Source organism: Eptatretus burgeri, chromosome 16 (assembly GCF_056783735.1).
Source record: "Eptatretus burgeri isolate ZD-2024b chromosome 16, Ebu_testis_v1, whole genome shotgun sequence".
NCBI lineage: Eukaryota > Metazoa > Chordata > Myxini > Myxiniformes > Myxinidae > Eptatretus > Eptatretus burgeri.
Window position 1 is genome coordinate 28,939,758 of NC_140976.1, and position 27,839 is coordinate 28,967,596.

At 43.7% G+C, this 27,839-nt stretch overlaps 1 long non-coding RNA gene across 10 annotated transcripts in view; it reads left to right on the plus strand.

The window, feature by feature from the left end:
- LOC147010786 (uncharacterized) overlaps positions 1-26,813 on the plus strand; it is a 151,359-nt gene extending 124,546 nt beyond the window's left edge. For all 10 annotated transcript variants that reach the window (XR_015052385.1, XR_015052379.1, XR_015052382.1 and 7 more), the window contains 2 exons: positions 8,184-8,457; positions 24,678-26,813. This is a non-coding gene — a long non-coding RNA (uncharacterized LOC147010786). The remainder of the gene's footprint in view (positions 1-8,183; positions 8,458-24,677) is intronic.
- The last annotated feature ends 1,026 nt before the right edge of the window (positions 26,814-27,839 follow it).

Consider the following 27,839-nt stretch of genomic DNA (forward strand, 5'->3'; position numbering starts at 1 on the left):
ATGGCATCCAGGTGCACAGCTTATCATTGTAAAAGGTGCAAACACACACGCGCACACACGCACACACACACACACACACACACACACACACACACACACACACACACACACACACACACACACACACACACACACACACACACTCGTACACTCTCTCTCTCTCTCTCTCATCGGCTGATTGAAAGCTTTGTAGATCTTCGCAAGAGGTGGAAAACTGGAACTGATGGAAAGCAGAGCGATGTGAATTTTCAAGTGGAGTCCAAAATCAGTTCATGCAACATTTTCTCTGTGTATAAAATGCCTCCTGCTACCCTAATAACCTCCTCCCTAAATCTCTTTTATTTCCCCCACCTCCCTCGCAATGCCCTCAAGCCCCCTCATGCTCATCATTCCCCAGCACCCCCTCCCTGGACGCCTTTCCAGGCAATGCCAGAGCTTTCCAGTCAGGGAAGAGTTCTGCAGATTCATGGAAAGTGGGGTTGTTTTTAGCTCACACTGGCGTGACTTGTACCTAAACAGAATCCTAATTTATCTGATGTTTCCCAACCTCCCTGCTGTTCCTCTCCACACGCTCCCATCGCTCTTCAAGCAACTTCTGCCCCCAACCCTCCCCTCTTGCCCATATCCTTCAAATCTCTCTGTTCCAGTTCTTCCTTCTTGGCCTATCCCACCATCTTCCCGACTTCCCCCTGTAAATACCCCCTTCCCGATACACAATTTCCTGCAGCAATCCCCTTTTCTTTCCTGCATCCAAGTTCACTCCCAGTTTAAAGGGCAGGGGGTCACGTTGCACGTCCATGGGGGTCACTCAACCCCATGGATGTTGAATTGCCTCTCCCCCTCTGCTGTTACACATGTTGCAGCTGAGGAAGCTTTTGGTGTGACCTTTTACAATTGTAACGGAAAGGGAAATACAGAATGAATTTTGTGCAACATGGGAAAGAGGAGTGAGGGGTGAGGAAGAGGGAGGGTGTCAGGGAGTAACTTTAAAAAAAGAAAAAACTTTTTAAAATGCTTGCAAAGTTCTGCCCCCGCACTAGGATGATCAAAGAGCAAAGAGAGTGAGAGGGAGAGGGAAAGTAAACAGGCAAACAGGACGAGAGAGGATCAAAGTGTGGAAAGAAGAAGCAGAAAGATGAAGGGATTAGGGAGGTGGATGAAGAGGGGGGCAGCTGCCCGTGTAGTGGGTGTGCAGAAAATGGAGGGAAAGAGTTTCTTGAGGGGTGGGCGGAGAACTTGAGGGTAAGACTGACGAAGTGGAAACACATACATTTGTCACAGAGGGCTCATGCTGGCCGCCATGACACGCTGATTTAAGTCTCAGAGAGAGGATCACAGGCTGGACAAACTCACAGGTGTAAATGACATGCTCAGTCTCCTTGCCATGCTCCTCTGAACTTCGGTTCCATTCCAAGCTGCTACACAATTATACATTATTATTATTATCATTATTATCATTGCCTCACCTTTTATTAATTTATTTATTTACTTATTCAAATCATGACACTTCTCTGAATATTTGATGTTATTGTCTTTTATCATTACCTTATTGTTTTATTTCTACATTTATGTTTACCTGTGTGGTTTTGTAAACATTTAGACATACAGTTAGGATGTCTTGTTAGGAGGAGTACAAAAAATTACTGTCTGCATAATTATATATTCGATACATGATACAATTATCTATGCTCTCCAACTTGGACAATGTAGACTATTGTCTCACATAATATAGACTGGCTCTCCTCAAGCAAGACATCTTGTACAGCAACTTTTACTGCAAAACATTCTCTCTCTCTCTCTCTCTCTCTCTCTCTCTCTCTCTCTCTCTCTCTCTCTCTCTCTCTCTCTCTCTCTCTCTCTCTCTCTCTCTCTCTCTCTCTCTCTCTCTCTCTCTCTCTCTCTCTCTCTCTCTCTCACTCTCTCTCTCTCACTCTCACTCTCACTCTCACTCTCACACTCTCTCACACTCTCTCTCTCACACTCTCTCAGACTCTCTCTCTCTCTCTCTCTCTCTCTCTCTCTCTCTCTCTCTCTCTCTCTCTCTCTCTCTCTCTCTCTCTCTTTTTCTCTTTCTCTCTCTCTCTCCCCTCACCAGCATTGATCGCCTTCGGGGTGAAAGCAGTTACTGAGTAAGACAGTCTGTTTGTGTTGTCACATTCCACAAGTGAGATTACCAAGTTTCTCTGTTGTAGTCAATGACATAAATAGTTTTAAACCATCGTAAAGTTTTGGTTTCCAACACTATATTTATGATAGGAAGAAGAAAGGTGTGCCAAAGTTGTGATTTCCAGGCGCCATGCCATTACTGCATTGCAATCACGTTAAGCCATACCATGGTGCGTTGTACCACATGTCCGTCTTGGGTGTACATGATGTCCTCACAGGAGGAATGGTAAAAATCAATGGAAACAACGTTATACCCCTTACTTTGATACTTAATGTACGTTCCAAAAGCGCATGGTAGTGGATTGAAGAAACTTCTCTCATGGCAACGGAAAAGTGTCTTCTCTTGTCTTCTATTCAAAATTACAGTTGTGATGTTTAAATGTTTACTAACAGTCAATTTTCGCTTAACAGAACAAACTACCACTCCTACAACTCATACGACCACTATTTCTAATACATACTTCTACTACTATTAATAATACTACTATTACTACCACAATTTGTAAGATGTACTCCTACTACTATGACCAATACTATTACTACTACTATTGCTAACACTACTACGACTATTACTACCATTATTTCTAATCTTTACTACCACTATTTCTAATACGTACCAATACCACCACTATTTCTAAAACGTACCACCATTACTAATACTACTAATACTATTACAATTACTAATACTGCTATTACTACTACGATTACTAATACTACTACTATTATTACCACTCTTTCTAATACGTACCAATACTACCACTATTTCTAATTTTTACCACTATTACGAATACTACTATTACGACGACTAATACTATTACAATTACTAACACCGCTATTTCTACTACTATTACTACCACTATTTCTAATACTATTACCACTATTTCTAATGTGTACTACGACTATTACTACCACTATTTCTAATATTTATTACCACTATTTCTAATACGTACCAATACTACCACTATTTCTAATATGTACCAATACTACCACTATTTCTAATACGTACCAATACTACCACTATTTCTAAAACGTACCACCATTACTAATACTACTAATACTATTACAATTACTATTACTACGACGATTACTAATACTAATACTATTACTACCACTCTTTCTAATACGTACCAATACTACCACTACTTCTAATTTGTACCACTATTACGAATACTACTATTACGACGACTAATACTATTACAATTACTAACACTGCTATTCCTACTACTATTACTACCACTATTTCTAATACTATTACCACTATTTCTAATGTGTACTACTACTACTACTACAACAAATACTATTACCACTACTACTTATACTTCTACTATTTCTAATACCATTACAACTACGTTCACTATTATTACAACAGCGCCTAGTAGTATTACTCCTTCTTCAACACGTCCAATTATTTCCACCTTCTTGCGGTGTCAATCGGGGAACGTTTTTGGCTCGTCTTTCACGAACCGGCTGGCCAGGTCCCATGTTCGAGTGAAGGTGATTTTGGCAGGAATTTGTAATTTCTTCAGAAATGCAGGTGTCGACTCACCTGCTCTCGTCCACCAACGATCCTGTCGGCCCCAAATTCATGATTGAATCCCACTCAAATACAGACTATCTTCACCGGCAATGCTCACCTTTCTGTGCAGGCGATCACCTGAAAATTCCAACGGGCTTGATGGATTTGTTCGACCAGAAATGTTATAATTATTCGCCGTTCCCTCCTCTGATATAGTTATCGCTCTTTTTCCGCCTTCTTGGTTTCCAGCGGGGAAACACGTGATTATGGATAACTGGTACCGATCACTACAAATACAAATTCCCTCAAAATGTATTAAACAATTGCCTCAAAAATTATGAATCCACATGCACTACTTAGCCGGGTCACATTGGAAGCGTCATCATACGTTGGTGCAAAAGTACGGCATCGAATCAATTGATTACTGTATTATTATTATTATTATTATTATTATTATTATTATTATTATTATCGAAGTATCGAGTATCAGTTAAAATTCTGAATTTCGTGATAACGGTTAAATTGTAATTAAAGCAACAAAAACAAATTTAATAGAAAAAAACTGATTTTGATTATTATTGATCGTAAATTACCTGAAGCGTTTTGTTGGCTCAAAAAAAGAAGAAAACGCATTCAGTTTTTACCTCACAAAATAAGCATGGACCCCCACACGCTGCGAAATGAAACGTGCGCAATTCAAAATCGATGTAACGTGTATTACATTGAAACAATCCTTGCAACATAAAATGCTGTAAAAGACAGGTACACCTGGAAGCAGCATGAAAAATATATACACGAAGATAAGTCTGAAGCGCGACGGGACGAACATAAACCTCCGACCTTGTTGGCAAACATGGCGGCCAGCGGGGGGGGGGGGCTGAGGCCTAGCGAAGTCTGCCATTAACCATCAAATCCAGAAGGAGCGTTCTTCTATGTGCTATTGGCAGCAAGGTGCGCGCCAGGAGGATCGATATCGATCACTTTGCCAAGCTCAAAGGAAGGAATGCGCACGTAAGGCCGGCGAAGCGGACCATTTAATCAGCCGAAGCCACGGAGAACATTGACTGCTTGTCAGGGTCCGACCGAGAGAGCAAAAGCGCCCAGGGACGGACGCACGCGTGCTCCACGGCCCCATGTTTAAGAGCCGATCCATCGGTTTCTCCCGTGGCCCGTAGGGACGTGCGCTCCACGCGGCCTTGGCCGAGCTCCGCTCCAGCTTGTCGTGCATCTCTCTCTCTCTCTCTCTCTCTCTCGTCGGCCTCTAATCCTTCAACCCTCTGCCCGCACCTTGATTATTTCACTTGTCCTTAGAGCAGTCATATTCCTGACTTGCATTACTGCAGGAAGTTAGCCAATTTTGTCGATGCATTTGTACATTATGCTTTATTGACAGAGCTAAACTCTTGTCGTTCGCTTTTATCCGTTTCCATTGTGCACATGCTTTCACAAAACGTCCCTTTTTCTTTGTGCTCGTTTATTCATCGGATTTCTTGTTCCAATTTATTTTCCCCTTGTTATCCTCTCGCTTGTCTCTTCACTCACCAATTGTATTTTACATTTTTAAATAAATTCTTCATCCTACGCATTGTTTGTTCTTCAGTGAACCTCTTTTTCCTATCACTTTCTTGATAACCTCACTGGGCCTAACCTAGCACAAGGCCTTTGTTCTCCGTTATCTTTTTCTTCACATCTCCCTATCTCGCTCTCACCAATTTTCTCTCCTCTCTTGCCCACACTGTTTTTCTTCTTCCTCTTATTATCTTCTCCCAATTCTTCCTTCCTCTCCTATAACCCCTTTTCGACTTTTTTCTCTCCCAATGATTCCCTGGCCCACTCCCAACTCCTTGACCCCGCGACGTCGGACATTGGCGCCACAGCAATCCGTGCCCCCTGGCTGGCCCCACTCACCCTCCTATTGGATTAGCATTGACTGGGTCTGCCCCAGCGCTAACCTGCCGCCCTCGGGCAGCACGCCCGCGCCACTGCGACACGGGGTAATGCAATTATGGGCCCCACTCGCCTGTTTAGGGGATATTGAGTGCTCACTAAATCAGGCTGCGTGGACTCCGCCTGAGCCGTGGATGAGGACGCATGTAGGTGGTAGGATGCTGATTAATCGCCTGACTAATGAAGGTCCCACGTGTGAGGTGTCACCCTCTCGGTTCTCCCTCATCAGACTTCATTTTGCTCTGGCTCATAACCTTAAGCGGTTGCATGAGCTACGTCATTGTTCCCACAGACTATGGTCTTGTGCTTATTATTGCCTTTTCTTCATCAACACGGATGTTACGAAACTGTTGGGGGTTAAAATCACCTCCCACGGGCAGAGTCAGCAACAACTTATCATGGAGTTCCCAAGCCAAAGCCATCTGGTGCAGCCGTCTCAGGTGCACCGGTCATACCTGGATTCTCACTTTAGGCAGGGCTGCTCCCAATGGGACATTGGGTGGGGGGAATAGAGGGCTTTCTGTTCTTTGTATGAGATTTTCTTCCCACTGCTTAAGCACCATCTTTCTCTTGAGACCAAAGCGGAACAAACCAGATGCTTCATCTGATTGTCCACCCCCGAGGACATGCACCTCAGATGTACACGAGTGTCCGGCTTGGAGATATGACACCAAAAGAGTCATTTACTGACCCTGTGCATCCTTCTAGCTCTGGGGACAGAAAGTTACTGCCTGTCACTGTCTTCCACTCCAGTTGTGCATGGTTATCCCTGAGACTCAAGGTTAATCGGCATTTCAGACAGAGAGATTAGAGCGTAGGGGCCTGCTGGGTTGTTGTGAGGCTCCATGAAAAGAGATGATGAATGTTCTTGTATATGGGGAAAGCGGCATCAAGTAAAAGTCCAGGTACTGAGGATAGCTGGGTCTTGTGTACACCTGGTTGAAGTAAACTTGTATACACCTGTCAAACATTCAATCGTCCTCACTTCAGCATTTCAGACCAGGTGACATCAGATAATCTTCGCGCAGATTTTATTTTTTCATATGGAACGCAATTGCAGCTGTTTGCTTTCATCCTATTTTCAAGAACCAATATTGATAGGAACACTGATGATGGTTGAACCTTTGCAGGAACTAGGTTATGACTAACTCGGTGTATTGTGTGCACATGCCCGGGGCTGGCTCGATCAAGGAGGCTGGAGAGTTGGTTTGCAACCACTAGAGGCACACTTTCCAGCATGCTTTATTTGATTGAAGTCCTTTAACTCATTGTCAACTTGCAAAACATTGTCAACTGTGAAATATTATGAACGACGCTTGGAATGGTTCGGAACATATAGTTAATGGGTCACCATCACTTACCGCCATTCCTTCACTCTCACCGACTATTTGATCACCAGCAAAATACCTACATTGCTGCGGTACAAACTCTGAACTGGTACACACCGCACAACAAGATCGTAGTTGCAAAGCGACGACTGGCATAGCGTCAACGGTTCTCAGAGCAGTGACCCAAATGGGCAACACTGGCATTATAGACCATTGCCGGACATGCCAAGCTCAGATAGTCATCCAAAAGTAGAGGAAAGGATCATGATCACCACTGGTATTTATTTTATTACCTCCACAACTTAAGGTGAACAGTTATGTTTTCACCCCTGTCTATCTGTTTGTCTTGTGAGCAGGATATCTGAAAAAGTTATCGACGGATTCGGACGAAACTCGGTGGGCAGGTTGGGTGTGTGTCAATGAAGATCGATTCGATTTTGGTGAAGATCCGGATACTCGAATTTTTTTTTTAATTTCCAAAGTGATTCTTCACCTTTGAGAGATAGGGCTAAAGACGATATTATATCGCACGATATCTCAAAAAGTTGTGGACGGATTATGACAAAACTAGGTGGATGAGTTTGTTAGGTGACTAGAACAACCCGATTAGATCTTGGTTCACATCCGGATATGGATGCGGCCTATCAGTGGGAAACAAAGGGAAAACTGTTCAACCTTGAGGAAGTATATGCGCTCCACCGAGTGCCTTTGTGGTTTGTTTTGTTAGCCAAAGCAGTTGAAGTTCATCACATAATGTTTAAACTGTGCAACTAATTTAGTCACTCACAGCATGGGCCACTTACAAACAATTTGCATTGCATTTCACAAGGAGTGAGATGTATGGAACAGTTTTATGGATGGACCACAAAGGTAAATGCATCGGTCGTGTTTGATTGCAAAAGCTTTCATCAACCACGGTTGTTTTAACGGCTAGTTTGAGCTGAAGTCCTCTTCAGCAAGACAAGCAGTCTGATGGACAAAGGAAGCACCAAAAAGAGAATGTCGAACCAGCAAGAGTTCTCGTACAATAAGGAAATCTTCATGTTCCTCGGTGATACGCTAACCATGAGCCTTTTATTTGTTGTTGAGTTAAAATGGATGCCTTTACTCGATAACATAATGGGCAGACTGCTTAATGTAAGAAGTGTCAAAATATACAAGGAGTTTGTAAAAGAGTGGAACAATAGAAACAGCACCTTTTGTTAAAACGTTTCTTTGCGTTACAGGTTCACTCACCCTTCATCTAGTCTCATGGGGCTGCGTTCATGGTTATAGACTTGCAAGACTCTCAACGTGGCAAGGTGGTCAATCATACGCTCAACCAACGGGTACCCGAGTTTTACCAGAGTTCCAAACTACAGTGGGCTGCTCTGATATGAAAGATGATGTGAGATGCAGCAGCACCATGATGCAGCACTCATCCGAGTACTGCATCAAAATGGAGTTTTCGTCGAAATGAGGTGTCATCAGCAATGGAACCCAGAAGGAGACAGCGAAGAGGTGAGCATATTGGTGGCCTGTTGTATTATATCTTGCCATTCTCCTTTGTAAGTATTGATAATATTACTGATAAGTATTGTTAATGGTGTTGTTTTTTTTATTGTCATTTGTAATGTTGTTGAGATCACACCCGGTATTTGTTCTGTAATGTTATCCACTTTATTTAGTGACTCTTCGTAAATGCTCCTCATGCACTGCCCCACCCCCTACCTCCAATGAGTGATGACTACATGCCACCGCTGGGCAGAGAGTCTGTGCAGAATCTGCACAGAGGGAGGAAGAGACTACACACCGCTGTAAGCCTGAGCCTCTCCAGCCAGCCTGCCTCCCTGTAGGCTAATCAGGATGGTGGGCTCAGCCTTACAACCTCAGGGATTAACCCTAGCTCTCTGCAGATCTTGCTCTGAGCATGTTAACGTGCATGGGGCGGAGGAGAGAAAATGGATTCTCGAGGATGTGTATAGCTTATAACCACCTCTGGCTGCGGCACCTCTTGCTGATATCTTTACAAGGCCCTGCCTACCCACTACCCAGCCCATCCCTTTCCTTAGCAGGACAGAGCACCCATTATGAGCAGCTCTGGGATACACGTTGAGTGCAGCCATGGTGTATTGAGAACAAAAGGCACTGTCAGTCTTGGTCTCACCAACTTTCCAGATGAAGCGTTGCATGCTTTTCGCTCGTTTGGCCCCCTTTTCATTTGACCAGACCCCTCCATTCTGCAATGAGCCTGCTTAGCTGCGTGCTCCTGTCATGTCGCGCCGTGTAATCCGGAGCCATTAGAACGATTCCGACATATGCCGATAACACCCGGTACACTGCAGGAAAATCACTGGGCGCCGGCCTCGAGGCCCCGCGGCTTTGCCAGATGGAAGGTCGCTGCCTCAACTCCCCGTGCCGACGACCGCCCGGTACCGCGTGTCCCGGTGCTAACAACATTAATTTGTACGTGGCTGTGGCACAGTGAGTGTCTGCAAGATAAGCGGCATAATGGATGCCGTGTGGACTCAGAGGTAGTTAGCAAAGCCCTGTAATCACTGCCAGAATCAACCCTTCCTGCCTGGCTTCCGCACTTGTTGGGCATCGGAGAGAGGTGGGGAGGGCAGCCTGTGCATCCAGGGCCCGAGGGGTAAGCATTCCTCGTGTATTGATTCAGGTGCTGCTGGTTTGACACGGAGTTGGCACCATTAATGGTTGATATAACCAATCATCTTTTAGGTGGCAGATTTGTCATACCGACTGAGAACAGACACCGGAAGCTGGGCATCAAGATTACGGTGAATCCTGCGTAGATCGGTGTTGGCGGTGTGCTGCGGCACAGTGCTGTTCGATGGACCCCGAAGCACAGTGGGCTGCACGACACCTACCTACATCCTATGTCACCGTGTCTTCAGAAGTTCATGGAGAAAGTTTCACCATTACTTCCTACTTCACTTTATTCACATCCTTCTGACTTGACTTACAATCGCCACGTTACTACATGCCAGCCTGATTGGGGTCAAATGAGATGCTAGTGGGAAGCTTGGGAAGTGTGTAATAGCTCCCATGCTTGGGGTCCAAAGAAGTCCAGCCATCTAGGCCCCTGGCCATGTCTGGCCCCCGCAGATGGCCAGAGTTATACGCCAGACAAATCGGCATCCTGTGCCGATGAAAACAGCACCTGGGGACATCTACTTCACGATGCGACAATCGTGGCTTAATAATAATCAAATGGTTGTTCTCTGGTCGTGTGTGCTCTTTTTCGGTGTTCTTTTACTTTTTCTGGTGGCTCGTGCAAACTTTTTTGTGAAACCACGTGACTATCGCAGATCGCCTCTTTCAGGGCTCGGGATGGAGTAGATTATTCCACGATAGCTCACCTCCTTGAGCTCACTTCTCTGCTGCCATCCTACTCCCAAATTTTCATCCCACTGACACATTCTGTACCTGCTTCTTCTCACATTAAAGGAATCGCAAGGATATACACTTCTTCATCACAAATCAGAAGTTTCGTTGCAAGAATCGAGGAGGAAACTCAAAACTTGTTTTTAGCTCGCCTGTTCGAAGACCAGAGAGCGATAGCGATACCCCCGGTGTGAGCGTGAAAATGTTAAAGTTTTTGGTGCAAGTTATTTCCTTTCTAATGTTTTTATCTACCACACTATTTTTTACTGATTACAATATACAAATACATATATTGCTTTAAAATTATTTGGATCAGACTTCACTGCAATGCTTTATAAAAAATATTATTAGACTAGTCTTTTAAAAACGATAAATGTAAAAAAACGATAAATTTAAAAACGATAAATGTAAAAAAAACGATAAATTTAAAAACGATAAATAAAAAGGCGAGCATTGGGTGGCTTTGATACCAACTCTCTGGTTTTAGATGTCATTTGACCCCGACATAATCCCATTCCTTCAATGCAACCCAACCGAACGATCATTTCTCGCTGCCATTTTGCTTAAAAACACCAAAAATAGCTCAACAACTAGAAAGTTGCTCGGTAGAGCACTTACCTCCACCACGCATTGCCTGATCCACGAGAACATATCGGGCCCAATAAATTTTTGAAATGTCATGCTTTATATAGTTTTTGGCCCTATCTCTCAAATGGTGAAGAATCACTTTCAAAAATTAAATAATTCTCGTATCCGCATGCGGATCTTCACCAAAATCGAATCGGTTCGTCCTTGTCACACACCCAACCTGTCCACCAAATTTCGTCCTTATCCGTCCACAACTTTTCGAGATATCTTGCACACAAACAGACAAACAGACAGACAGGGGTGAAAAACATAACCTCCTTCCCCCTTCGGTGGTGGAGGTAATAAACTGAAAGCTCCAATTATACCATCCTTGGGTCCTACACGTACCTTTGGTAGTTGGTACTGTGAGGCCGAAAGGCAGACAATGGGAGCTCTCGCATCTACGTCATTGCAGACGGGACAACCGGCTTAACACTCCCCTTCTATGACGGCGTGCTTCACGATGCTGCACCCACCGCATCTCACCAAGCCTGTTTTCTGTCCGATTCCACCCCATGTGACCACTCAGCTGAGAGGTAAGCTTGTTACTAACTGAACTTTCCTTCATACCCAAGACAAATGCGGCTTTTTAGCAGTGAATGGACACGGTTGTTCAGCTTCATTGTTACGAACGACATAACTAACCCATGAAAACATTCAAACAAGTAACACAAACACCAGGGATAAAACCTTCCCCATACATCTGACCCTTCTCCCATGCCCCCCTCATCTCCCTGCCGTCCCTCCTGGCAATTGCTACCCAGGAAATGCGTCCGCCATCGCTTTTCAGGCCGGGCATGCTTTTGATGGCAGATTAACCAATTGGATTTGTTCTTTACCAAAAGGCCAATCGTGATGCACTGATTCCACGATGCTCTCTGCTTTTGATGAATCTGGTTTTGCGGTCAGACCCTCAGAGCTGGCTGCCTGTGCTCTTTGGCTACTAGCCCATGCTTTCTTGTTCATCCTCTTGTTTTTTATTACCTCTCATTTTATTGCTCTGTTTAAGGTACACCGTGTTCGTGGATTAAGTTTAACGTTGTTGTTGTTGTTGGTGTAGTAGTAGTAGTCGTAGTAGTAGTAGTAGTAGAAGTAGTCTTCATCTTGTGCTTCTTGTCGACTCCATGAATTTTTCGACATACTCATGGAGTAGCTATAAATGAGAGAGCACGAAGTCAACGGACTGCCAACGAGACTCGATTGAAACGAGTGAGCGAGGGACATACAAAGAAGAAATGTGAAGACGGGTGAAGCAGCAGGTGAACAAACGGGTAGTCCCAGTAAGAATAAAGGGGGGGAGAAAAAAAAGGAGAAGACAAAAACAGAGTATGGATGCACATGGAGATGATGTTAGGTCATCATTTTATGAATGGACAGAAGAACATGAATTGGAGGATTCAGGAAGGTAGTTGCTCAGACCAGAGAAAAGGTGGACGTGCGAGTGGAGGTGAGTGGAACGCTCGGTATCTCAGAGGATAACAAGGTATGGAGAAGGGTCAGATATGTGGGGTGCGGAGGGGTAAACGAGGGCAGGAGAGGCAAGATCAGGTGTATAAGGTGGGACGGAACCAGCTTATCATGAATTTTCACGAAGTTTTCCTTCGAGCATGATGGCCTAAGCTGCATTCGATCAATAACCTGAGCTGTTTAAAGCTTATAGAGATTGGAACATTATTAATCTTCCTTCACTTTTATGGCCATAAAAAAAATAACACAGTGACATATATCCTGACGCCCTATTTGTCTGGTCTCAGGTCGAGATGAGAGAAATAAGAGCTTGAATAAATTGTGAAACAAGGCTTGTACAACCAGGTACTCAGTTTAGATATGAACATTCCCATTTACCATGAGATTATTTCTCCTGTGAAACATGGAAAGTTATCAGTCACTGTAATTGAAGGGTTGGATGATTAGCGTTTTAAACAACTGGCCATGTCAAATCCTGAGACAGTAAATTTGGATGAAGATCAATTTAGTTCATCCGAGCTACAGGGTGACATCACACCGATGAAACCTTTGGAGCAATCAAGCATCAATTATCATGATCCATGCTCTATACGGAGAGCCAGTTCTGCCGAAGTGGTTTCTTGGCCAGGGTTACAACCCTGGATGAGTCGTCACCCCGACACAGAGAACAATGGAGAAGCTTCATATTTACTCGATGTGGAGAAGGTTCCAGGAGTGTTATGTTTGTGGTGGAGGGGGAAGAGTTAGATTAAGGCCTTAGACACTGTGTATGTTCACGTGTGGTTTTAAGAGTTCTTACCCTTTATTAAGTGTTTGTTTAAGGTAAGGAGCCACTGTACAATGTTTCCCACGAGGTAAACGGGAGGATGTGCTTTCAGAGATAAGTCGGTGAAGGTGTCTTCTCTCATGTACTCCTCTCTACGCCCGGGCAGTTTCCCGTCCACCCCTCCACACTCACCCTCTCCCTCAAACCAACAACGGGAAGGGAAGGGTTGGCAGGATAGCTGAGAAGTATGCACACTCGCCTTTGAGCTGTCTCGCCTATGTTTAAATTCCGACCCAGCTATAAACTGCCATCCTGGTGTTTCACAGGCAGGGTGATGCATCAATGTGTGTGTGTCGTCTCTCAGATGGACGTTAAAAACTGGGCATCCCATGTGCCAGCATTAGTTGGTGGACGTTAAAGATCCCATGGTGTCCTTCGAGAAGCTATGCCATCCCCACCCCCTTGGCTATGAAGGCCCACATATGATGGCCCCCATGGCTATGAAGGCCCTGCCCCATTGCCCCCATGAAGGTGTGCTATTGCCGCCCCAATGGCCAAATTCTAAATTCCTGTAAGAACCCACAGGCACACTGCATCAGTGGCACAGCTGCACCCCCAGCAAATGATGCTTCCCGTAAGCATGTGTTACACATGAAAGAAGAAGAAAGGGAGGGAACAGTCTCCTTCCAGCAGCTGTCTGTCAAAGTGCGAGAGGTGGAAATTTGTTCAAGTCCCTGGGATTGGGAAAACTGCCCGCCCTGTGAGTGTTTGGGGAAGAAAGGAGGAGGAAGGTAGCTGTTTCACTCTGGTGGTGCAATTCCATGCGGCAGTTTGATCCTGCTGACAGTGTGTCCTTCTACTGCCGCCTTCTCTACGGTGTGCTATCTTCTCCCACTGACGAACTTCACCTGCGGCCATCTTTCCTCGCTTACCACATTGCCGACTGTCGTTGCACGTCCGCCTGATACTGGCATATCTTTCTAAACACTACCAGTGATGTGAGTAAGTGCATGTGTAGTGCCTCAGGGGCCTGGTAGGAGGGCTGGATAGGTATTATATCATGTATACTGTCGTGGGTTCATATCGTGTTCTCATGTACGAAATTATTTATTTATTTCTTAAAGAATCTTGCGTCGTGATGCTGCCATTTTATCGTGCAAACATTCGGGTTAATTTGGCCTTCCTGGAGAGTTAAATTATTGTATCTTTGTTGATAAACTGCGTGGGGCTAGCCCTGCCAGGTCACAGGTCGACAGCAACCACTCGAAGCAGAGCTATGAGGAAAAGTTTTAGTTCGCCCATCTTTGGGTTCTCGGCCCCAGCATGATGTGGCAGCCATTGGCTCTGGTCCATGCAACAATATTATTTGTGCAAGTAGGAGGAGTTCAAGATTGTACATACACTATGCATACAATATAAAAAGGAAGTGGGCTGGAGGATGTATTAAATATGAATGAAAGTGACAATGGGACAAAGAATACAAGTTTAATGAAGTAGTTGATCTTGCTTGTAACTGGACTGGCTCCACCATTTGTTCTGTACAAGTCCATTGCATAAGGTTGATCATGATGTGGACTAAATTAACGAGTATGGTTGTTAGGGTAATCCGCTCGACCGTCATTGTGATCAGTATCGCAACAAGTGGGACAATTGAGACCATTGGAGCCATGCCATCCCCTTTACTGATATAGTCAATTGGACTTCCAGGACTGTACCGCACCCCTGTCTCTTGCCAGTGATCCATAATGCGCTCTGCTGGTTCGTGATGTTATAAACTGGTGTCTGTGTTCACGTAGGATCATCGACAGATGTAATTGTGCAGTTTTGAGGGACCAAATCTGAACAAACAGTAATCTTTTATTTCACACAAGCAATCATCAGAGCATGTATTTACAAACAAAAGGCAAAAAGTCACAAAGAAAAGACTTACCCCCTGATACGCATTTCCCCTTAGACAGACTTACTTACACACACAAGACATGGCACCATCACTCATCCCGAAAAAAGAGATAGGAGGAACAGAAAGAGGCACTTCCGAGCATTGGTTCGACTCTTCACTTACCTCACACAACCTCTACCAGTACACTGGTACTCATTTCGCCGACCTCAGAAGGATGCCAGGCTGAGTCAATCCCACCTGGTGTTAATACAGCAGCAAACGGGACTCAAACTGAAGACCCTAAGATCCCTGGTACATTGACAGCCACGAACCGAGCCGAGTCCTGGCCTTTTATGTGCCATGCCAGGTGTGGCTTTGAGAGAGCAAACTACACACGAGCATCTTTCCCATTGTTGCGCATCCGACCGTGGCAGGTGGAGTGATGGGGCTATGGAAATCCCCACGTTGTTATGTTCAGATAGCGACGCGAGTCCTCGCCCTGCCCATTGCACACCCAACAGCGAGGGAGTGCCCCTGCTCCCTCCATCGTGCGCAAACATTCCTTTGTATTATGCATGTGTTTGAGAAGTATTGTCCCATGTGATGAATGTAGGGGTGCTGGGAAGGAAGACGAGGGGAAGGTAATTCGGAACTCGTCCAGAGGATTAATTGTCTAACGTTGAGGGACTCGTTTGCCTGAATGGGTTTTGACGGAGGTTGGTGGTGACTTGAAGACCGAGGAGTACAGGATGGACAGATGGATGAACAAATGGTTTATTGTGAAGGAACCATTCTGTGAGTGGATCGAGTGGTGAGGAAGAGGGACACAAATGGACCGAACAACGAATGACCGACTGTGGGGTTGAAGGAAATACTGATGGGGTGAAGGATTGGGCTTGCGTTTCATCCTTTGGCCTGTGGACATGGCTTGGCCCACGGTGAAGGGGAGTGGTTCAGTACATTGGGCTGTGTTTCGCCCTTATGCCTGTGGACTCTGTTTGACACGTGGTTCAGTGGAGTGGTTCGGCGGGGTGGACTGCGTTTCGCCCTTGGGCCTGTGGACTCGGCTCGGTTTCCCCTCGTGGGTCGGCCCTCTATGGCAGGGAACTGGCGGACCGAGAGCATGAGGCTTGGCAGAGAGTCTGACCAAGAAGGATTGTGCGAGGTAGATGAGGAGAAGCGTGAGGGAGTCAAGGGTCGAACTTCTGATCTTGAGGGTCAAACTTAAGGGTCGAACTGAAACTTCTGGTCGAGCGTCGAACTAAGGGCTAATTGAGTGTTAAAAGCATTGATTGTGTTTACTTTAAAAAACATAAAAAAAATGGTGAGGGAGGAGTGATTCAGGTGAGGGAGGAATGAGTCAGGTGAGGGAGAAGTGAATTAGGTGGGTGAGAGGAGTTGAGTGTTGAGGGTGAAAATGAGAACAAGTGGGGGAGGCGAGTGGTGAAAGAGGCGGGTGTGTGTGTGCCCACACGATGGGGGACAGCAGACTAGAGTGGTAGGTCCAGCAGGTCAGCCAGGCAGTGCTGCTGATTGATGAGCTGAACGTCCCAAATTATCCAAGATAAAACAATTGGAGCTCTGTCAGGCAGGCAATAATTCAGAAGTGAGGTCCGGCTCGGTAGTTTGAATGTTGGATGAATGGGAGTGGGGGGAGAGGAGTCAAAATGGTGGAGATTTGGAAGAGAAGGAGTTTGGAAGTGTTGTGTGTGCAGGAGACCAGATGGAAAGGGGACAGGGTGAGGAGGTTGGTAGGAGGTTGCAAGCTGTTGCACACGGGTGGGGATGGAAGGATGAATAGCGTGGGAATAATAGTATCGGAAGAGATCAGCAGGCAGGTGGTCAGAGTGGAAAGATGGGAGGGATGGATAGTTATGGCATGAGTGGTGACACAGAGGCAAATGGTGTGTTATGTCAGTATATGGGCCACAAATGGGAAGGACTGGGGCAGAGAAGCAGGAATTCAGGGATGCAATGGAGAGGATGATGGGAATGGTTGAGCTGGAGGTGATGCTGTGCATTTGGGGGGACTTTTTAACACTTCTAAGTCATGTAATGAAGGTGCTGTAGAGGATTCTGGATGTGAGGATAAGAAAGAGTGTGGAGATGGAGATCAGAGAAGAGCAGCAGGGGTTTAGACATGGTAGGGGCACAACAGATGGGATGTTCTCCCTGAGACAGCTGGTGGAGAAGAGGTTGGAGGTGCAAGGTGAGATGGCATTGGGATTTGTGGACCTGGAGAAGGTCTATGACACTGTCCCGAGAGAGATGGTGATGGCACCACCGAGATGGATGGGAGTGCCAGAAGCAGAAGTCAGTTTGGTGGAAGGGATGTCCAAGAGAACAAAGGGAAGAGTTTTGGTTGGTCCTGGGACGTCTGAGGAGTTCAGCATGAAACACCGGTTTGAGGAAGGGAAGCCCTCAGCCCACTCATTTTTATCATGGTGATGGAGCTGGTAAGCAGGAAGGTGAGCATAAGGAGTAGTATGAGGAGGATGTTGTATGTGGACAATCTGACTGTTGTGGTTGAGAGTGGGCAGAAGATGCAGGAGGTACTGGGAAGTGGAAGGAAGCATTTAGGAAGCATGGGCTGAAGATGAGTATGGAGAATACTGAGGTAATGTGGGTCAGGCAGCAGAGAAAAGAAATGAATATCAGGTTAGAGGGGAAGGAGATCACACAGGGAAATAGGTTTGAGTATCTGGGAGGAACAGTGACCGGGGATGGTAAGTCCGAGGAAGAGGTGTGGAGGAGGATTCAGGGGGATCCGAATACATGGAGGAGGGGGAGGGAGTAACGGCAGACAGAAGGATATCAAGAAAATTGAGAGGGAAGGTTCTGATGTCGTTTGTGATGCCGGCTTACCTTTACGGTCTGGATACGGTGGCACTGACAAACAGCAACAGAAGCTGCAGATTTATCAGAACAACTGGGTCAGGAGGATTGCAGGAGTGAAGAGGGTAGATAGAAGGAGGATGGATGAACTGAGGGAGGAGATTGGTGCACAGATGAGCTTGAGGGGGAGATTGGTGAAATGCCGGCTGAGATGGGCTGGACACTTGATGCGGATGTGTGAAGAGAGAATGGCAAATACAGCAATAGGTTGAGGGAGCAAGGTAGGAGGAAAAGTGGTAGATCGTGCTTAAGATGGTAGGATTGTGTGAGGGAGTATATCCGTAAGGTGGGGGTGGTTGGAGAGTGGAGAGAGTTGGCTGAGGACAGAGGGAGGTGGAGGAGTATTGTGGTCAAGGCAAGGTAGAAGTGTGGTGCCATGGGACCTCACCCCTTATAAAGGGAAGAGGAGGAGAACAAAAAACATGTATATATTTTTAAAGAATGTATTTAAATAAATATCTCATTAATAATATTTTTGCCATTCATATTGTATTTCACTAATTATATTTGGTGTAATTTTTGTAACTTCTTAAGTTATGATCTTAAGGAAAAGATCTTTTTTATGATCTTAAGGATCTTATAATCTTAAGGAAAACTTGTTTTAATCTGCTAATTGCAGCTCCCTGTGTTGGTATGTGCCTGACTAATTGTTTTAATCCATTGACAAGTTCAGTGCTGTGTGTGGTTGCTCTCACAGTCCTAATTATTTCACCTGTAACTGTACCATAGAATAACTTCTCACGAATATTGCTGTCTAAGAAAGGCATTCGTACAATGTGGAATGGAAAAGCATCTCATTTATCAAATAATTTGGTGTGAAATTTATTATAATTGTTGATATTGATTTGTAATTCTCAAATAGAAACTGAAATGTGAGTTTGGTTTTCGTTTTTTAATTTGAGTTCATTTGGATATATATATATATATATATATATATATATATATATATATATATATATATATATATATATATATATATAAAATCATGAAGTTGATCAACTACAAACCCATCATTAATTGCTCGTAAATCATCAATGAATCTCCAGATGTTTCCACACCTTTGTGCAGTTGTTAGTTTACCCTTGCACATATTCTGGACCCAATCAGACTCGTACATGTGCAGGAATAAATTTACAAAGAAAGGGGCCGAATCTGAACCCATGGGTATCCCCACTGTCTGCTGGAGTATCTTGTTGCCAAATGTAAAGAAACTGTTGTTGAGGAGAACTCGAACACTTTCTTTAAGTATACGATATATATATATATATATATATATATATATATATATATTTTTTTTTTTTAACTGCATGAAGATCGATTTTTCTTTTTTTGACCAGTTTGCTCTTTTTTGATAAACTTTAATGTATACTTTATAATCTCCTGTAAATGCTTTATCTACCGCTCTGTCCAATGTGGTTATGAGCTTGTCATGTGAAATGTTTGTGTGTAATGTGGAAAAATCATACGGTGATAGACATTTAGCCTTAACCTTGTTATTAATATTGTGGATACTGTCGATTATACATTCGAACACACACACATGTACACACACACACACACACACACACACACACACACACACACACACACACACACACACACACACACACACACACACACACACACACACACACACTCACTCACGCTTGTCCTTCCAGTAATATATATACATCAATCACCCGATTTTGAGTTTACTGTATACATATTGCATTCACAGATACTAAAATGGCACATGGTCCATATCTATCAAGATGTTCGGTCGAACTGCAATATTGTGACCAAGCTATTTTACATCAATGGGACTTTTGTCCACATCATATAAAGTGATATTGTCCAGCTTTGTTGCTTTGAATATCGAAACATTTTGGAAGTTAATTTTATGCATGTTGTGTCTGAAATGCTTGGTTTGTTAAAGAAAAACCCTGAGATTCCTGAATTATGCTGCTCTGGTGGCTTTGTTATCTCTTCTGATCACATGGCACACCACGTGCGCAAACTAATTTTAAGAGCACTTCAGTGCTAAACTTTATAGTGTACACAGGTTCTATCATAAAAGTGATCAGTGGCTGTTTACTTAAAAATAAATTCCGTTTGGGTGATGTGGACTCCACTGCCTTTGTACAAGAAGCATATATATATATATATATATATATATATATATATATATATATATATATATATATATATATATATATATATATATGTGAAACGAGACACGAGAAAGGTACACGAGACAAGCCCATCCCAAATAACCCTAAGGGTGTTTAAGACAAACACAGGATATGCAATTGCGTCATATGAAGATCAGATCAGGTGTGGCACCAGATTACTTTCTCCCTGGTCATAAGTGAGCCAGCTGGACTTTCCACCAAGAGTCCAACAGTGGTCTGATATATGAGTCCTCCAGTGATCTGATGTATGAGTCCTCATGAGACTTGCTCAGCTTTTATGAAGCTTCAAACCCAAATCCTTGATACTGTTACTTTAACACAGGTGACTTGTGTCTTAATGGGTGCCTGATTAGCTTGGGACCACTTATATAACACCACATATTGCTCTTGACCACTGGTGGTGAAATCGCAGCCACCCTTCCTGCAGGAGTTATTAAGATAATCACCAGGTTTGTATTTGTGTTAACGGCGTACTTTTCTTAACTTAAGAATGTAAGCAGAAAAATTCACCATTGATCAAATATATGAATTCTTCGTTTGTGAAGTTCAGCTTGTTTCACGTTAAAAATCTGCGAGTCACCATCATGTCTTCCTTGTATTTTGGTAACTATTTCAGGGGATTGTTTTTGGACTATTGGTGGATTCAATAACTTGTACTTGGATGCCAACTTCGAGAACCCATGACTTGAAGTCAAGTCTTTATGATTCAAGTTCCATCTTGGACTCAGACTCGGCTTGTTTTAGCGAAACCACATCATTGATTCTGGACTATATCATTACAGTAAAAAGTAGAGAGTTCATAGAACACCTTACTCCATGGAGTCTTGATAAAAAGGACATGGGAAGGGTCTTTTCAACTCTTGCTTTGCGTTTTCCGAGCACGATCTATATTTCCTATGAGCCACTGTTTCGTCCATATCTCAATATTTCCCAATGCTGAGAGCACAAGTGGCAAATTTGATTCGTCGAGGTGGCAAAATATTTTGTCCAAGTTCTGCTACACTGGAGGTTTTTGGAAGTGCCAACAAGGTGATTTGTGTTCCACAGTGTTCAACTATATAATTCAATTAATATAAAATGAAGGTTTTAATTCACCATTTGGCTGTGTCTGGATGGGGTTTGAGGGTTGAGGAGTTGCAGCTGAAACCCGAATCCTACCCAGGTTCCTCCTAATGACTCCCTCTTTGCCCTTTACTAATTATGGTGCTTTCTGATGATTCCAATGCAGTACTTGATTCTCCATTTGATTAAAGGCTGCAGAAAAAAGCAAACTTTTTTCGGAAGTTTATCGCCATTGATACACCGTCTTTTACAGCAACTTTTTAAACACATTACATTAGTTATTCGTGCCTGTAGTTTGTGTCCTTCATGACGTCCCTGAAAACTGTAAGTTTCCTGTTTGGAATGATTTTCAATTTTGTTTGACTAGCAGACAGGCAGACAGACAAAAAAAAAAAATCTTACCCCTCTACATGTGCGATTGGAACGAGATTCCGTACAATTTGCTAAATTCAGAGCCAAAGTACAGGTTCGTTTTCTGATTCGTGTTCAAAATATAACATTAAATTTAAACACTTATTTGATCATAAACTGATGTTTGTAGACAGACAGTCAGACAGACACAGAGAACCAATTGTTTAACCCCACCTTGTGCACGCAGGATAATAATAATAATAATAATAATAATACTATATGTAATTATATATATATATATATATATATATATATATATATATATATATATATATATATATATATATATATATATATATATACTAGCGGGGTCTGCTTATACATTGTAAGCAATAATGAGCCATGCTTCCCCATTGTCTCAGGTCACTCACCTGCAGTGAGCACAACATGGCTGCACTTATTTTTGGATGATGCTTTCCCATATATATATATATATATATATATATATATATATATATATATATATATATATATATATATATATATATATATATATATATATATATATATACTTATATCAAGCCTCGCTAAGAGCATCAGATCTTTCAAGAAGAATAGAGTATAGCACATACATGACACATTACATCTGGTATTTGAAGTCGAGAGGATGTTATACGTTTGCAAACGACAATATTGTTGTTTCGAGGAAGCAATTTAAAATGCTCAATCTGTTAATACAGTAGTTCAAACCACCTCTAAAAAGCAAAGTAATACAACACCAACAAGAAAAACAGACTAAATGTTACTACAGCAGTTCATCGAGCTCACAGTACGAACAATACACAAACCTCAAGAAAATTGTCTCATGACATTTTGTGTGTCTATGCGTGTGGTTCCGCGCGTCTGTGGTCCGATCGACGTGGCATGCCAATGCGGCGCCCTGTGTCCAATCAATGGGGTCAGAGGGTGCTTTCATCCGGGACAGCAGTACGGCGCCTTATCGGCAACACGGATGGCGTAACGGGCTGAGCCACGCTGAGTAAGAGATGCGTTGCGAGATTAGCACGGCTTTATCGGAAGGCCGGTCTAGATTGGTGAAAGGTCACCAGCACAGGCAGCCCTCCTCCATTCTGTCCTGCAGTTGAATTCCCAGGTTGCCCGTTCCACAAGCCATCATCACCCTGTTCTGGAATGAAATTTTGTAAAACAGTCAGGTTACTTTGTAGGTGAACAATCATAGGTTGGCAACCACAGCACCGGTTTTGATTGGCCAAACGGCGTCCTCCTGCATTGAAGTTCCTTGTAAAGTCTAACAACAGAACACCAATTTTCCCGTCCGCACTCACGCTGTGCCGGATTGTCCCCATTGGTGTGATTGCGAAAGCCGTTACGAACTCATCAATCTCCAGGCGACGTCGGTGTGACAATGGGGTTAATCTCCTCTGTGTGCCTTGTCCTCTGTAAGGGAAACAAACACGTCAATAAATGGATGCGGGCAGCAGACGGTAAAACAAACAAGCATCATCACAGAGCCTGGACAAGAGGTGTAGCCATAACGGCTCTCGATGCTAACAAGTGGGCGGGCTAGGGGTCACGAGACGGTAAAAGGAGATTAGACCGCAGAAATCGCGGCTGAAACGTGGCTTAGTCGTGAAGGTCTTGCATTCGAAAGAAACGCATCTCCAGCCATCTTGGCGTGCTGCTTCTTTTGCCGCCGACCTTGCCAATGCTAAGCAAGACTGGCGGAAGGTCGTCATGCCTCCGGTGCTTCAAAGGCCGAGGGGTTTCCCTTCTTCTGCAAGCCCGACGTGGGAATGGCTGTGGTCCGGACAAGCGGACCCTGTTTATTTGTACGAGATTAATACCAGCTGACGGAACCGTCAAGAGGACAACGAGTGTGTTGTTTTGTTTGCGTGTCCGGGTGTGAATTACACCGGCTAAGTCGATCCCCTCGGCCTATTTGTCACGAGTTGACATCGAACGGTGAATAAACGGTTGAAAAGCCATTGTTCCTTTTGTTTGTTTGTCTTTTTGGACTGTGACGTCACAAGTAAAATTGCTGCTCGGCCTTGATGCTTCGCATCACAGTGATGGTGCGGAACGCAGCTCGTGGGTGTTGTTTGCATGCATTTCATGCTGAGAGCACCGAATTGATGGTTGGCCCTTCAATCCAATTTGCCCACGCAGCCAATTGGATGAGCTGGCGGGAGTGAGATCGTAAAGATTTGAAATGACGTCAGCCCTCATGATCCCCCCCCAAACCTGCTGCCATTCCTCGCTATTTGTTTTTTCTTCTTTTACCCTGCATCGATCCACCCTCGCTGAGTGATACCATTATAGATATTAATATATCGAGCCGGAGCGGTTTCGGAACGCAGGCAGGAAGGCGACCGGCTAACGGCTCCCGAGGTAGACCTGGAGAAGCCAACGACAGGAAGCCAATGGCGAGAGTCTGATAAAGATGGCGCGCGCGAGCCATATCCGCCCGCTCATCCCTTAAAGATCCTGGCATCGTCAATGAGATGGTGCATCAGATAATTTGATTTACCGGGTCACCGTTTATTTACACTATCCTGATTACATTTGGTCGTCATCGAGATTTGGTCTGTCGATTTTTCTCAGTGTGACATTCATCTCGTTTAGCCATGCATATTTATTTATTATTTTTTTTTAAATTTGTTTCTCTGCAAGATGTTGCTCATCCTACATTTGGCAATATTCATTCATATAAGCCTTCCATGCTTAAAAAAAAAAAAAAAATGAAAACAGGATCCCAGCTAAGGTTGTTGCCTTATTTTAAGCTGAAAAATGAAAGATTGCTCATTTGATGATGTTTTTTTTTTTTTTGAGCCAGTGCATTCCCTTTCACTATCTAATCCAATTGCAAGAATCAGTTTGCAAATCGGAAAACCCGCAGGTGCCTGAGCACACAGAGCCAGGAAGGACACGCAGTTTAGACCAAAATGTGATATCCGAAGGCTGAAACTTACAGCACCAACTGCATCGTGAACTCCTGATTCAGCTGTTATCCGTGAAATGCCAATGTTATCTTTGACATTGTAAAAGCAAATCGTTGTTTATTGCAGTTATAACGTCGCATGGTTTTGTGTGTTTACAGCTCTTGGTGAAGCTTGTACATTCATCACATGATGCAGCATGAGGTAGACACCAGTGCAGTATCTACTGACGAGGACATTCATTGAGAACGGGCAAATCAACACGGTGTTGGCCTACGTGAGATTTGAACCTGGGATCCCAGCATGGTGAGCTCAGTGCTCATCAGGAACATCAACCGGAGGACTTGAGTGATTGTCTTCAGGGGAACAGGAAGAGACCGGCAAGACTAAATGTTACCCACACACAATCAATGAACCTTCCCCAACATCAACTGCCCAGATATGAACACCAACCAAATAATTATGAGGTTATTTCCTGGTCCGTGAAAGTTGTTTGTAAGTGATTTCAACAAGATGCTTGGACAGTGATCTTGATCAGGGTTCATATGGGAAACCATTTCAATAAGTTCAAATTAATTAAAGGTCATCAGCACAGATTTACCAAAGGGAGATCTTGTTTAACAACTTTGTTCGAGTTCTATGAAGTAGTTTCTGATTGAGTGGATGAGGGAAGTGCAGCGAACATAGTATATTTACACTTTCAGAAGGCATTTGATAAGGTGCCACGGAGGAGGTTGTGAGCTCCAGTGAGGGCTTGTGCAGTGGCTGCTGGAGTAACTAACTTGGTTGGAAACTGGATTAGTTAGTGATAGGAAGAAAAGAGTGCCTGTGAGTGGAAGGATGTTAGACTGGGAGGATGTAAGTAGTCAGGTACCTCAGGGATCAGTAGTAGGACCATTACTATTCATAATCCACACCAATGATTTGGACAGTGGAGTTAAGAGTCACGTTTCTCAATTTTCAGATGACACAAAGCTCGGGAGGTTAGGTGGATAGCAGAGAGAGTGATCAGATTCAGCAGATTCAGGAATGTCAAGATCCTTTAATAGATTTGGTAACGGATTGGTAGATACAGTTTAACCTGAACAAATGTAAGGTGTTGGGGATGGGGACATATCAAGGTGCTACATAAAATAAGGGACAGTCTTGGAGTGTGTCACACAGGAGAAGGATCCGGGGATCTGGGAGTGGAAATAGATAGGGAAGGGAAGGGAGGGAGAGGTAAGCAGACAGGACAGTGCCAACCAGCTTCAGGTAAAGCAAAAAGGGTTGTAAGTTGTATTTGTATCGGATAAATTATAAATCAAAAGAGGTCGTGTTAACGCCTTTTCGGAATATATGCCTCATCTACAATATTGTGGACAGTTTTGGTCACCATAACTCAGGAAGGACATAGTTGCCCTCGAGGGGGGTTTAGCGCAGGAGGTATGAGATTGATTCCGAGCCTAGTGAGACTCAGCTATGAGTAGTGGCTGAAGGAGACAGGCCTTTTATAAACTAGAAGGGAGGCAATTATGAGGGGATATGATAGAGATGTTTAAAACAATGAAAGGTATGTAATAGATTTTATACAAAGTGAGTGCAGAGGAATTTTTCAGCACAGTAGACAGTGATAAGACCAGGGGCCATAGACTGAGAGTAAACAAGAGGTGAATTAAGACAGTAACAAGGCAGAGGTCTTTCAGTCCAAGGGTAGTTGATGCGTGGAATGGTCTCCCTAGAAATGTGGTGGCAGCAGAAACAGTAAATCGGTTTAAATATGAATTAGATAGGTACCTGGAGTCATTGGAGATACAGGGAATTAGATCGGTACCTGGAGTCATTGGAGAGTCTCATCAAAGGTAGGTGTGTTGTTCGTGTTTGTGCACTCTTTACCCTACACCTGCCTTGTGACCCCTACCCGTCAAAACAAAAATATTTATTTGTACAAACACTGTAATAATCAAAATACTTTTCATTGAAATATTATTTTGTTTCCATGTATGACATCCCCTTTACCCCCCCCCAATTGTGATTGTGCCTGTGGTCTGAAGCGGATTTGTTTTTGCCTGGTGTTGGTGTAGCGCAATGGCCTCCTCTTCCATCAATGCTCCTTGTTATTCCTTGTTAATGCTCTGTTGACGAGTGTTTGCTATTGTCTTGACCGATTTGCCTTGGAATTTGGATGATTTGAAGTGAAACATTTGATTTTGTTGATGACGACATCACTAAAACCATTTATCCAACAGGATGGTGCAGATATAGGACGCTTCGTACATGATAGTACATGGAATAATAAATTTAATAATTAATGTGCACCTTTTGGTTGTCTTCATTTTGTATCTTTCATTGACAAAAATTCAGTTCAAGTTAATTGTATGCATTATTATTATTATTATTGTCATTTTCTGCAACACCGAAGGTGGACGGTGGTCTGTCTGTCTGTCCGTCTGCCTGTTTGCTTGTCTGTGAGCAGGATTTCTCAAAAAAGTTATGGACGAATTCAGACGAAACTTGGTGGACAGGATGGGTGTGTGACAAGGACGAATTGATTCGATTTCGGTGAAAATCCGGATCTGGATACGAGAATTGTTACCTTCGCATTCTGCGAAAGGTTATGTTTTGGTCGGCGTGTATTTATTTATTTATTTATTTATTTGTAATCTTGTGATTCGTTTCACTCAAAAAGTATGAAACCGAATTGCATGAAATTTGGTGGGATGATTGGTTATTAGCCAGGAAGCATTCGATTCGATTTTGGAATCGTTCGGGTCAAAGGTCAAGGTCAAGGTCACGAAAAGGTCAAAATCGTCTTTTTACGATAACACGGTCAATTTTTATTCAATTTGCATGCAACTAACGCCAAAATGTTCAGAATTCAACGCCTCATCTTGTGATATGCAATATGACACAATGACGCCCATACTCTTGTTACCGGTTAGGGGTCAAAGGTCAGGGGGGTCACGACCTTGAAAAATATGCGGTTTTTGTCATAACGCGGTCAATTCTTGTCCGCTTTACATGAACCCAGCACCAAAATGTTCAGAATTTAATGCCCAATCTTGTGACACAATGACGTCATAACACATGTCACCGGTTGGGGTAAAATGTCGGGGGGGGGTCACGCCCTTGAAAAATATGCGGTTTTCGGCATAACTCAGTCAATTCTTATTCGATTTGCATGAAACCAGCATCAAACGAGATTACCTTCTCTTGTTGAAACGTTGTTATCACCGAGCTTGCGAGTGAAGACTTGCCAAAACGACGTGAGTTGATTGTTGTTTAGTCCGTAGCCCCCGAAAGTCGGGGGAGGAGTCATGACATTATAGATATGTGGTTTGTGT